Consider the following 13,062-nt stretch of genomic DNA (forward strand, 5'->3'; position numbering starts at 1 on the left):
TTTCAATGTTTTGCAAATGATTGAGAATTGTATTTTTTCATGTTAGGAAAGGTCAAGATGGCAGGCAGGGTTCTCATTGTCAGAACTCCTTGAATAACGTATTCTTCCTCGAACTTCATTGTCATGCATCCCACCTGCATGTAGAGGATGATTTAGGCATACTCAACTTCTTTGTACTAATTAATTGCCACCATATTTATTAAAAGTGTGTTTATATCTAGTCACCACTAAAGACTATATATAAATACTTCAATATATCCTCATTTGAGAACACATCTGTGTTGTCCATTTTACAGGAAAAGAGGCTATGGCTTAGAGATCATAAATGATTTACCTTAGAAACATACAGTATCAGAACTTCTGTTCACTACAAAGGGCATGTTTTAAATATTCAGCCCTAATTAGATAAATAAGGTGAAGTCTCTTCTTTAGTATATATTTTTACATTTTCTGTTTGTAATTAGTTCTAACGTGTAGAGTATTAGCCTTGGTTAAACAGATTATCTTTTTTATAATTTAATTTTTAAAAAATAACAGTTTGAAAGGGAAAAATTACAGCATTTCTAAGTAAATGATATACTTTAAGTCACACAAATTCTAAGGAGATGCATATAAACCTATCCACATTTTAACTCTGGTATATCTTTGAGCATTGTTTGCAGTAACATCCTGGAATTTTGGTTTTTTTTCCTGTGGGTTTTTTTTTAATTATCCACTGCAATTTAAAACAATCTGATAGTTTTTAAATGAGCAAAATTAGCTGTCTAGTTTATAGAATTGGTAAGCACTGTTTTATGTTTTAAAAAGATAACAAAATATTATGAAAAAGGTCCTAGAGAAAGATGTTAGTGGAAGGGTATAGAGAGAGAATTTGAATAACATAAACTAGGGAAAACATCAAAAATAAGTATAGAGAGTTGGGCTCTGGTGGCTCACTTCTGTAATCCTAGGTACTCACGAGGCTGAGATCTGAGGATCATGGTTCAAAGCCAGCAGGAAAGTCTGTGAGACTCTTATCTCCAGGTAACAAACAGAAAACTGGAAGTGGAGCAGTGGCTCAGAGTGGTAGAGCACTAGCCTTAAGCAAAAGAGCTCAGGGATAAGGCATCATCCTGAGTTCAAGCCCCACAACCATAGGGGAGGTGGGGAGTGTAGAGGACCAACTGTAAAAATATTTATGAAGTTACATACACCGGACATGCTAAGCACAGTTGTAAGGCCAGAATCTTACTGCTTAGCTTTAGCAGTATTTGTCTTTAAACCCAGCTTCTCATTATTGTTAGATTGTCTTTCTTCCGCTTCTAGGTTTAAGAAAAATCTACACCATCAATTGCTACTATAACACTTGATGGCAAAATCAATCTATACTGTTAAAAGATCTAACATCCCATCTAGCTCTCTATTGGAGATGAGAAATTTCTTGATTTCTTGCCCAGTGTTAGCTGACAAGTATAAGACTTGAATATGAGAGTCTTCTAAATGACTTAGTGGGTTTTTTTGTTTGTTTGTTTATATCTCAGATAACCTTACATAGATAGTAAGAAGTGGGGAACACAAGGGCTCAATTCATTCAGACTATTTTATGCATTCAGCCCTTAAAGTAATTCACAATATCACAGGCTATTCTGATCATCTGTACTTCTTAGTGTTTGTTAGTCACTAAGGAAGCAAAATTTCTTTCATACCTACCCCAGGGAGTAATATAAAAAAATTAAAAATGAATAGAACAAACAATCCCTCTACTTCAACCTTATTTTTCCTTATTTTAAAGCAGTAAACTGATACACTGTTTTCTTCTTTCTCCAGATACTACTTTTTGAGTATCTTATCCTAAAAGTACTTTTGCTTGTGGTTTATTTTAGCTGTCTCTGTGCTAAGCATTGTCCTAAGGATGTCATTTCTGGAAGCATGACATGGTTATGGTTAATACTAATCCCCTGTGATCAAAGTATCCGATTTCTCTGATGTGTATTTGCTACTTTTTTCACCTAATAAATAGCAGTCTGTGAAAAGCAGCATGCTTATTTTATGTTTTAATTTCTGAATATGTCTCCAGTTCTCTAAAGTTGTTACTTAAAGAATACCTACTTTACTTGGAATTTTTGGTAACCACTTTTTCTAAGGTCTTAAGTCTGTACCCATTAAATTATATTCACAATTTTTCATCTGAACTATCACAGGTTGATATATTTTCCCCTTATGTTACATCCTTTAAATGTCTATGGATTTACTATCTATTTAGAAGTATACTTTAAGTATGTTTTAGCCAAGTACAGTTATGTTTAGAAGTCATTTAAAGAAACATTATGAGTGGGAGATAATCCATTATATCCCTTTTTCCATCCTCTTTTCTATATTCAGATCATATGGATTAATGTCATAGTCTACTAAAAGGGTTGTTTCTATTTTATCCTTAAATGGGATTTTTTCCCTTAAGTTCTTACAGGATAATAATTTTGTGTAAGTGAATTCTAATTCCTATTTCATCCCTGTTACTGTAATACCTGTTAGAATAACCTGAAGGATGAAAAACTTATTTTGGCTCATGATTAAATGGGTTTAGTCCATCGTGTCAAGGTGTAGTGAACCAGACCAATTCATACCATGTTGGCTTTAGAACAAAGAGGTTACAAGGACTAGGGCAGTATATAGCTTCCTAAGAACATACTGTCAGTGACCTACTCCTTCCTACTATTCTAATTCACCATCTCCTCATAATGCCCTCATGTGAATCCATCAATGGATTAACCATTCTTTAGGTTCATGCCCTTAGAAGTGAATGGTCTGGAAAAATTCATACAGAAATTCAAGAAGTGTGCTTTACTAATTTAGGTGTTTCTCAATCCAATCATGTTGACAAGATTAAGTATCATATATCTTGCTCTCCTTTCCCCATGCAATTCCATATTTTTCTTAATAATTTCAACATAAAAATCTGAATGAATTGATTTAGCACTGGTATTTGTAAATCTAAATCTGTCTACATAGCTGCCACAGTAAGGTTATGTAATTTTTTTATTGTGAAAATACTGTACAGAGGGGTTACAATTACATGAGCAAGGTAATGAGTACATTTCTTATCAAGCATTGTTGCCTCCTTGTTTCCTCTTACCCTTCCCATCTCCACTGCCCCGCTCCCCCCAGGTTATGTAATTTTTTTACCACTTTAGATTCCCAGTCACAAGATGATGACAGTCCCTTGATTTCTTCTGGATTAAAGTTGTAGAAATAAAGTCAGCAGGGTCTTGAAATTCACAAGGTCAACACGGTATTGTGTCTGTTAAAGAAAAATGAGAGAGCTCTCCCTATTGAAGTATATCCTTTGCACCTATATATATATATATATTTTTTTTTTCCTGGCCCTGGGTCTTAAACTCAGGGCCTGGGTGCTGTCCCTGAGACCGTTTGTGCTCAAAACTAGTGCTCTACCATTTGAGCACTTCCAGCTTTTTATGAGAAGTTTATTGAAAATGAGTCTCACAGACTTTCCTTCCTGGTCTGGCTTCGAACCCCTGTCCAAATATCTCAGCCTCCTGAGTATCTAGGATTACAGGTGTGAGCCACCTGCACCTGGCTCCTCTATAGTATTTTTTTTTTCAGGTAAGGGGTAGGTTTATTCATCATTCTGGCTGGCACCAGGCCATCTTGGCCCTCCACGTGGCTGGGAAAGGCCTGGGAAAAGAGAGCTGGGAAAGAACGAGAGCCGGGAAAGAGAGAGAGCGTCTGGGCCTGGGCTAGGCCTTATCTAGGGTATGGGTGGAGAAAAGTGTGGCCACATCAAATCCAGATGTGACCTCAGCAGATGCAGATGTGACCTCTTCCAGGTGTGCCAGTTGCCTAGGTAATGAGGTACTGGGTAGAGACTTTGCTGTGAGGAGGGTTGGGTAGAGTGGGGTCTACTCGCCATCCTGGAGCAGACCTTACATTCCAGCCTTTTAATAATCATGAAATAGGGCACAGATTTTCTCTGGCTACTTCCTGCTCACAAGGGGCGTTGACATTAGGGGTAAAAGGCTGGAATTTGGTCCCCTCCCAGAGAAGGCAGCGAGCAGCAGCTGTCCCTTGGTGGTGTGAGTCCTTAGATGAAGTCTGGAGAAGTCTCATGAGGCATTGAGGGGCTGAAAAATACTAGAGAGCAAATAAATGGCAAGAGGAAGGACTTGAGGCTGAAAAATGTTGGTAGAAATGTCCCTAGCTACTTCTGACATCTGGTGACTAAGTAGAGAAGAAGTCAGGTAGCAAAGGCAAGAATGTAAATTCCTGTCCAGTTAATAGGTAGACAGGTATGGACACTAGATGGACAGGCTTCTTACTTCTATTGACCTCCGACTCTGGTTAATTTTGAAAGGGCAGGCACAAAGTTGCTGATGTGGCATCATCTCCTCTTACTCCTCTCCATGTTCCCTTGTTCCTCAGACTGGCTGAGTCTAAGTGCTTGTTGCTGGGATGGCTTGTCCCAGTTGGTATTCAAGGAGGATTGAACTCAAACCCTGGGCACTGTCCCTGAGCACTTCTGCTCAAGGCCAGCACTGAACCACTTTGAGTTATAGTAACACTTGCAGTGTTTGCTGGTTCAAGATAAGAGTCTTGAGCCATGCTTCCAGCCTGGCTCTTTGCAGGTTAGTTGGGAGATGGAGTCTTAGGGATTCTTCAGCCCGGGCTGGCTTTGAACTGCAATCTTTGCCACAAAAGCCCTTTATTATTTCCAATTAAAGCAACAAGGAGATCAAATAGAATAGAGCTTACCTGGTCCTTATCAAGAACTGACCAACAAATATTCTGCAATGACAAAACTTGTTAGATGTGATGAGAATTTTAGCACAGATAGGCCCAGAATTTTAGAACCACATAGTAGTAGATACACAACACGAAACAAAAAAGGCAAAACTCAAAACCTAATATTTTGACAACAATGTTTAGACATCTTTTGCCAACAAAGCACATCACATGGTTGGGCCTCAGTTACCAGGGCCTGTGAAAAGAACAACTTGATAGCAGGGCACCTTAGAATAGATGGATGGAGTGGTAAGCTTGGGGAAAGTTAAGGGTCAGATGGGGCCAAACCCTTAACCCACCATGTGGCCAAGAAGGCAAACTCAAGATGGCAAATTTCTGAAAGAATGCAAAGAAACCCTGAACAAATAGATCAAGCCTACATTGGCTAGCCTTTGAGAAGGAACCTAGAGGGGGTTCCCTGGGACCCAGCCTGCATTGCACTCTTCAGGGCACAAGCCAAAAATGTTGTAGAAAAGAGAAAAGGAGAGAAAGTTGGACATGAATGGCAAAGAAAGCAAAGAGAGCATGAAAGTAAACAGACTTCTGACACTTACCACTGCAGTAGCAAAAGCTATCTACATCTGAGAATGGCATAAAATGAGGCGCTCTGCCTTTCCAGGGAGCGCAGGAGGCATTTCAAAGGGGTTTCACGGCTCAGGTGTGATTCACAGCACCCCATTAAATGAGTAGGAGAGTCAGTCTGGTGAGTGAAGGAGAGCTGACCAGGCAGAAGCAGCGTCCCGACTTCCCCCAGAGCCCTCTAGAGAGAAATGGCCAAGCCCCCAAAACCTAGCATCCTTGGCTTCAGAGGTGACCGGCCTTTCAGCTAAAGACCATAGGAGCTCTCTGGCGTGGCGCCACGTCTGGACAGAGACTGAGTGACAGAGAGCTGTTGAGAGTAGTTTCACTCACCAGAGTAGAGAAGTGGTGTGGACATGGATGTGAAGCCAAGCAATGGTATCGATGCGCTGTGTCTGCAGCAGACAGACTGGTTCGCAAAAGGCCGTCAGAACTGTGGGTGTTCCTCAGAGCAAAAAGGGAAGAACAAACAAAAAATGAAAAAAGAGGGAAAAAACCCAGAAAGGAATCCCACCTATCATGACTTTAAGCCCTTTATCTGAGTCACAGCACTATTTATGTTAGGTTTTTAAAAAGAAGTAGCTGAGTAAGAACCATACCACGCACGTGGTATTCAGGTAAGGGTTAGGTTTATTCATTATTCTGGCTGACACCAGGCCATCTTGGCCTTCCACGTGGCTAGGAAAGGCCCAGGAAAGACCTGGGAAAAGAGAAAGAGAGAGAGCTGCGAAAGAGAGAGAGCTGGAAAAGAGAGAGCTGGGAAAGAGAGAGCTGGGAAAGAGAGTTTAGAAAGAGAGAGAGCTGGGAAAGAGATAGCTGGGAAAGAGCCTCTAGTATTTTTTAAAGTAGAATTTACAGTGAATTCGACAGTTTCTTTTCTTAAATTTTCTTTGAATAGTTGTACAATGAGGTTGCAATTCAACATGCCAGTTTTTGAGTGCAGTGCATCTTGATCAATGTCAGCCTTTGATAATTCTCCTCTAGCCCAACCTTACTTCACTTATTTCCTCAATTTTAAATTCAGTGTATTTCAAACTAAAATGAAATGGCCAAGGGAACTTGATATTTGAGATCAAAACCAAAGAACTAATCACACAATAAAGAAGTAATTACTTAGAAAAATATTCTGACATTCTACATTGCTTTAGTATTCTCTAACTATGGTGTCTAAAAAGAATTAATTTTATGGAGCTGAATTAAATAATTGGCTGTTCAACTATAGAATTAGATTGAGTTTTTTAAAGTATGAGTATTTAAAGAAGTAATCAACTTTTTTCATATAGAATAACATTGTATCTTATACATTGTTTTCCTTTATAAATCAAAATTTTTTGAAGTTAACAAATACAACTTCATCAAAGTATGTCTAAATAGGAACAAGCTAAATATTTAGTGTGTAGAACAAGGGTTGTTTCTAGTCAATTTAATTTTTCTTTTCTTTTTTTTTCTTTCTTTTCTTTTCTTTTTTTTTTTTTTTTGTCAGTTGTGGGGCCTGAACTCTGGGCCTGGGCACTGTCCCTCAGCTCTTCAGCTCAAGGCTAGCGCTCTACCACTTGAGCCACAATGCCACTTCCGGCCTTTTCTGTTTATGTGGTACTGAGGAATCGAACCCAGGGCCTCATGCATGGAAGGCAAGCATTCTACCACTGAGCCACTTTCTCTACCCTTAATTTAATTTATCTTGTAATTTAAAAATAACCTCTTTATAGACTTTATTTTTAAAGTAGTTGTTTTTTTTTCACTCTGAATTTTATCTAGAATATTACCTAAAAGTTTGTCACAGATTGAAAAGACTTCAAGGGTATTTTCCAAGCATTGTCAATAAGCTTTTACCTTGCAAGTGTCCTTGTATTTTCTCCCATTTTTGTTTATGTATGCTTATACCTAAAATGGTATTCTTTAGAATTCCTGCTCATGTGCCCTCTGCTGAACCTGGTGCTCACAGAGTATAACACATGCCTAGAGACCTCCTGGACACTGATAATATGAATTGTTTTTGGAAGCTGACACCTTTATAGTTTATCTTATAAAGAAGAAATATACTACCCTCTTGATATTCTCAATAATAGCTGCTATGAGTAAGATTTTAAAATTGAGCTGGAGGTGTAGCTCAGGTGGTAGAAAAGCTTGCTTAGCATGCCATCCTCAAAAAAGAAAAACAAAAACAAAAAAGAATTCCTTTGCAGAGACTGGTACCTTTTGAGGTTTACAGATCTATTGTTTTTAACTTAGGTCAGGATTGTTTTATGCCATATATGTGTCTGTCTACTCCTGTTCTCCCTTGACCCACTGCAATTGTGTTTTCATTCCATATACAGAAACTGCTTTGGTCAGCCTGTGACTTACCTCTTACTTGCAAATTCTAAATTGTCATTTTACTTGATTCATCAGCAGTATTTGACAGACCTCTGTCTTTGATCTCTTCTAGAAATATTTTTATTTGCCTGGTGGGTGTTTACAACCTCACTGACTATTCCTTTCTAGTCTTCTTGTATGTCCTTACATATTCTTTATTCCTAGGCATACCAGGGCTTTGCTTTCTGTAGGCCTGACTCCCTAAATAGCTTATCTAGTCATAGAGTGTTACCTAATATCTATAGGCTTAATGATGTGTTCATTGTGTATTATTCACACATTCACATGTATCTTACACTTGCGTAAGAAGAGGAGTTTGGTTTCTGTTAATTTTTGTATCTCATGCCTACAACAATGTCTAGTACATAATACACAGTATTCTTATATTGAATGGCTTATTTTCTGAGTCATTCATCTTTTATAAAATTCCCATGATATTGAATCAATCAAAAATAGTACTTTTACTATACAGAGAAGTGTATGCTATATTGTTTTTATTTCTGTAATAAGAAGTTACCTCCTCATTACTTAAATTTACTTCAGCTCAATTGGTTTAATTACCATGATTTAATTATAGTGTTTTTTGAGAGATTTACATAGTACTTCTAGTTAAGTACTTCTTTTTCTGCATGGTAAATCATAAATATGTCTAACATTTTTCAGCAAGTTGTAGGGTAGTTTTTCTTTTTTTTTGTTTTTGTTGTGCTTGTGTTATGAGAAGTTTTATAAACAAAATTTAATATCTCAGAAATGTCACCATAGGTCCATTCTGAGATAAAAGTATTAATGGGTCCATTCAGAAAACCAGATGACAGTAGGTTATACTGTAAGTAACCTTTCTTTTTCTTGCACTATTATTTATAGGTAAATAACAATTTACCTATAAACTTGTATTTCTAAGTAAATAATAAAATCAATGAAATTTAAGCTAAAATCTGAATTTGAAATTTGTTTTCAGTTATAATTTTATGTAAACTTATTGAAAAATTTAGCAGAATATAAACTATTATTAGTAATAATTTATAGTTGCATACCATTTGAAGTGCTTTGTTTTTACTTGTGTTCTCTGCTAAATTTTTTTTTCCATTGAATCTGTGCTGCTTCTTTGCCAATGTTTTCCACTGTAGAATCTCCATCTCGCAACCTTGCTTCTCGTGAGCGCATTTACAAAAATTTTGGTGTAGCTGGGCCTGCTTCTGCTCTCTCATCTCTGTCTCACAAACTGAAGGGTGGGTATGCGTGCATCCATAGATGGGTCATTCTTAATAATAAAGAAGGTGTCAATTAAAAGAAAAAAAAGAGATGGTTCACTTCAGTCATTTTCATCCCATTCCATTTTTTAAAATTAAGATTTATTATTTTATGTTAAATTTTATGTGCTTGAGATGACTTATAATGTTCCTGTTCATATTAGAGTATAGAGTATCACACTTGCTATGTATGATTTTTTTATCTGTGGGTTAAATATTGTTTGTGCTTACTTATGAAATTATAAAAAGTAAGATAGTTACAGAGAAACAAATACCTAATTTGAGGACTTAAATCATATCAGAACAAGATGATTTATATGTAATTCGTAAAGCACATGATGATCTAGGCAAATGCATGATCTTATGTGAGAGTTTAATTTTAAACATATTTTACTATATGTAATATAAAAAAATTGTACCATTTTTGTTCAATTGATGGTTTTGTTTTTTTTTTGGTGCCAGTCCTGGTGCTTAAACTCAGGGCCTGGACACTGACCCTGAGCTTTTTGTGCTCAAGGCTAGTGCTCTGCCTCCTGGCCCACAGTGGCTTTTTACTGATAATTTGATATAAGAATATCATGACCTGGACTTTCCTGTCTATGGTGGCTTCAAACCACAGTTCTCAATCTTAGCTTCCTGAGTAGCTAGGATTATAGGCATGAGCCACTGATGCCTGGCCACTTTAGTATTTATGAGAAATATTTTAATATGATTTTCCTTACAGTATTTTCCTAGTGACTTAATTTTAACATTTTAAACATAGAAATATTTCAGAAAATTTAAAATATACCTTTAGTCCTTTACAGTACTGTAGATAACTGCTTAGATATGTCTTAAAGTTGTATTTCATTAAAGTGTTAAGATCCTATATTTAAAAAAATTGTAGCAATAATTAATATACTATATAAACTTAAGTAACTATGTTTTCTTTAAAATGAGTAAAGCTGTTTATATTTTTTCTTTGACAATTAAAAGTAATACTATTAGAAAGTAAATATAGAAACAGTAAATAGTATTATTTAAGTTAATATAACATATAGAATTTTTTGCTAAACAGTGGCATGTGATAAAGTATTAGCATAGTAACATAATATCAGATATATAGTCCATATTATTACATGCTATATTTTAGATGGTAGATAAACAGATTATTTTCAATTTGGGCATAGAAAATTGCACAATTCAGTGGATGAATAGCTAGCATTTAGTATGTTTAGTAACATTTAATTTATTTGAATGTACTGAATTTATACTCTGTTCTGTATTACTTCTTCAAGATTTCTTTGAAGTTAGAATTTCTTTCCTATTATTGCTTAATATTTATGCATTATAAATATAGTCACCAAACTAAATTAAGTGATAAATGCGAAGTATTAAATGTGACCTGAAGGGTTCTTTTTTTTAAGCAAAGTATTTGCTTATACTTTGATATTCAAGAGCAAATACAACATGAAAATTTAGCAGTTTTTGCAAATAGGCTGTAATACTTTTGAAAGCTACACAAAGATCAACATCTTAGCATTTGGGCTTACCTCCCTTAAAAAACAACATACCCTTTTGTTTTTAAGTACTTGGAATATATTTTGAAAAAGTATGTTTTTTTTGTTGCTGTTATTGTTTGTTTTTTCCTGGTCCTGGGGCTTGAACTCAGGACCTGGGCACTATCCCTGAGCATTTTTCTCTGAAAGCTAATGCTCTATCACTTTGAGGCACAGCAGTACTTCAGGTTTTCTGGTGGTTAATTGGACATAAGATCCTCACAGACTTTCCTGCTCAGGGTGGCTTCGAACTGTGATCCTCAGATGCCAGGCTTCTGAATAGCTAGGATTACAAGCATGAGCCACCAGTGTCTGGCTTGAAAAAGTGTTTCTGGAAAGGCTTTAGTTATGATTTGAAAGATATTTCAGGAAGGAATATTTCTGCCATTGTTTATGTACTTCAACTCAGTCATATATTTAACTGTCATCAGTTTCAGATATTAGGAAAATCTTCACCTATATTAGAGGAATAGAAATAAGGCATGTAAATGCCTGTGCTTTCTAACACTCTTAATATTACACACTTTTGCTCATGCATGGCAAGCAATGTTCCTAATATTTGAAGATCTCATTATCCAACCAACCACAATACTTCTATTATGAGAAAATACCCAACACTGAGAATTCATAGTCATATTAAATATGTCAATATGTGTTCATCATTCCATTCAACAGGTTTGCAGGCTTAGGACACCAAAGAACTCATCAGCTATGTCCCGATTCGTAGGTATTTGTGTATAACTCCCAGATAAATTCGGTGAAAAAGTGACTTAAAATATTTCCAGCTTTTAGATCAATAATAAAAATACTCCAGTTATTTTAACATGTGATAATGTTCAAAATTAGTGACTAAGACTAGACTACCAAATACAGTTACCAATATACTTTGTTTGCAAAATTTACTCTATAAAATCAGCAACAACTGCTTAAACTACTTTTGGACAGTTTGAAAGTACTGTACTTAATTTACAAAGACCACATCTGTTTATCTGTGTTCTCCGAAAATAAGTTCAATATTTGGATTTTTTTCATGATTTTTCTTTTTAGTTTTCCCTTAAATGTAGCATAATCTCAAATTTATAAAAAGGACTCATAAGGCTGGGTATATAGCTCAATAGTAAAGCACTTACCTGGCATACCAAATACCTTGGGTCCAGTCTCCAGAACAAAAAGTAAAGAATACCATTTGCTAAGTTTTATGGTAGAGTATTAAAGCTCTGAATACAACAGAAGATTATATTTAGAATAGTTTTATTCATCTAAAAACAGAATGTTTTGTTAAACATTGGTATGTAACAAATTACTCAGTTTCCTCAGTGTGCTCTGTCTGCCCTTTTCCCATACCAATTATTTGCTATATCCATTATTCCATTGCAACATTATCCAGCTTGCATCAAATGCTTACCCAACAATTATTATCACCTTTGCCCTGTCACCTTAGGAGCCATAATGAAAAAAGCAAAATGCTTGGGAACAGTACATGAAAAATATTCAACAAATATTTGTTGAGCACCTACTGTATTCCAAGATCCTTTCTTAACATTAGTACATAATTAAAGAGTAACAGACAAAAACCTGTCCAAGGGAACCTTCATGAGGAAGACAAATCCTATAACACTACTGTCTTAACATGTGCAAATTCACACAGTAAACAGAATCATTTTTTTTAATATCTAATTTGTTCTAGAGAGAGAGAGGAAAAGAGGGAGGTGCAATTATAGCCAGTTAACAAATTTATCTTTTTGTGTAGGCATCCTCTTTCCAAAATATACATAATCCAACAAGGTTTATGGCTTTCAGTTTTTAATAAATTTAGTCAGTTTTCTTTTTTTTCCTGACAACAATATCAATTACAGTAAGAGTAGGTGTTTTTATTTTTAAGGAGGCTAGATAAACAGCCTGGCTCTAATTACTCAGAGGAAAGTGTAAAGAATGTTAATCAGGAAGGACAGACATTTAAGTGATTGACAGAATGCCAAAACAAATTGGTATTTGTGTAGGATTATCTACTGTTTCACTTTAGAAAAGGGAGAACATTTTTTTTCTTTTTTTGTCATTCTTTAGATTTAGCTCACAATTCAGATTTCGACTACTCCTTCTGAAATCCTAACATTACTGTTCTTTACAGGGTCTATAAGCTCAGTGAGCTAATTATCTAAGTTTACCAAACTTTGAATACAGCAGGTTTATATACAAGTCTTCCTGAAAATTGAGTAATAGTTTTAGAAAATTTATATGTTGATTATAAATAATTTAATCCAGTCTCCTGAGTAGCTTTAAGCCTAATTGTATTCTATTTGTTTGTATATTTGAAAACAATAAAGGTATAAATTCCATTCTCGAATTCAGTAACATCTATGCCTTTACCTTAAGAATGTTAGATTTCACTCAATTGGAAATTTATTGTGCTTACTTCATGTGAAAATATATGTTTTTATACTTTCTCATTTTAAAACCAGTAATTTTCTCTTTCTAGTCCCCCATTAACCCTAATTAGATGTTCTATGGCTTAAATTCATATGCCATACTAGTTCATAAGAACAATTTATTCTGTTTTACCTTCT

The 13,062-nt window shown here is 35.5% G+C and overlaps 1 protein-coding gene across 2 annotated transcripts in view; it reads left to right on the plus strand.

Annotated features, from left to right (window-relative positions):
• Mycbp2 (MYC binding protein 2, E3 ubiquitin protein ligase) overlaps positions 1–13,062 on the plus strand; it is a 236,244-nt gene that overhangs the window by 169,559 nt on the left and 53,623 nt on the right. The gene's annotated exons all lie outside the window — the stretch shown is intronic.

This window comes from Dipodomys ordii, unplaced genomic scaffold (assembly GCF_000151885.1).
Source record: "Dipodomys ordii isolate 6190 unplaced genomic scaffold, Dord_2.0 Scaffold1, whole genome shotgun sequence".
Taxonomy (NCBI): Eukaryota; Metazoa; Chordata; class Mammalia; order Rodentia; family Heteromyidae; genus Dipodomys; species Dipodomys ordii.